The sequence below is a fragment of the Nanorana parkeri genome, unplaced genomic scaffold (assembly GCF_000935625.1).
Source record: "Nanorana parkeri isolate BGI_ZX_2015 unplaced genomic scaffold, ASM93562v1 scaffold1453, whole genome shotgun sequence".
Taxonomy (NCBI): domain Eukaryota; kingdom Metazoa; phylum Chordata; class Amphibia; order Anura; family Dicroglossidae; genus Nanorana; species Nanorana parkeri.
Genome location: NW_017307721.1, coordinates 225,220 through 226,269, shown reverse-complemented (window position 1 = coordinate 226,269; position 1,050 = coordinate 225,220). Strand labels below are relative to the sequence as shown.

General features: G+C 50.4%; 1 protein-coding gene across 1 annotated transcript in view; it reads left to right on the top strand.

Moving 5' to 3' along the window:
* Nucleotides 1–1,050, top strand: part of KIF13B (kinesin family member 13B) — a 211,107-nt gene that overhangs the window by 142,386 nt on the left and 67,671 nt on the right. The gene's annotated exons all lie outside the window — the stretch shown is intronic.

Sequence of the window (1,050 nt, the reverse complement as noted above, 5' to 3'; positions counted from 1 at the left end):
CCCCCCCACCCCCTTGCTGCTGTAAGCACTTACCTTAATTGATGCCTCTTGGTGCGATCATCTTTTTTTCCTTCCACCTGGTTCTGACAGTCCCTCCAGCGCTGGTGCCTGTCTCTGATCCACTGCAGACTCCTCGTGTCCCACGCTGTCTGTCCGATGTGCGCTATTTCGGCTGCCCGGCTGCGTCCATTCACGGTCATTGTGTTTTCTCCCCCTCCGCTCTGCTACGCATGCGTTAAAGCTTGAGGATCAGCTTGTAGCCTCCCTCTACCTGTCCTGTCCCCAATCTAGACTTCTTTAGGGCTCCTATGTCCACCAAGACTTTTTCGGTACACCCGTTGTTCACAGTCTTCCTTCCTATTGAGATTGGGAGGAATCTGTCCATCTGCCCAAACAAAAAATGTATTAATCTATTAGTCTTCCTTCATGAGAGACTTTCTGACCTGTGTACCTGCATGCTTCCAGCTTCCCAGCACATCAGCAAATCCTTTGCCGTGGATCCTCTGCACTTCCAGTGTGTGGCCTGCCACTTGGCCTGTCCTCTGCACCTCGGATGTTCACCAAGGTGCCGGCCCCTGTACAAGCCTTGCTGCTTTCATAGGGCAATCCTATTGTGGGATATTTTAGATGACTTCCTGCTGACGGAGCAGTCATCAGTGTGCTGGCGGGCAATGTGGCCTCCGATGTCCAGAGCTTTGGCTGAGTCTTGAACCTTTAATAGTCAGCAGAATATCTGAGTCTTAGACACAACTCAAGCCAGAGTTTTCCTTCTTCAGGAAAAACTTTAAACTCCAGGATCAGTCTCTTCAGTCCAGGAATCGCCCAACTCTTTACTTCTGCATGAGAGTTCTAGCATTAATGGTAGCCGCCTTTGAGTCAGTCTGATTTGCCCAATTTCATTCCAGACCCCTACAACACAACATTCTGTGGTCATGGGACTGGCTTGGTTGTTGAGGAAATGCTGCTCTGGAGTTGGGGGAAGTCCTTCCGCTCCTTCTTCTGCAAGAGTCTCACGATGTATTTGTTGTAAAGTAGCCACCGCTCCAAGCC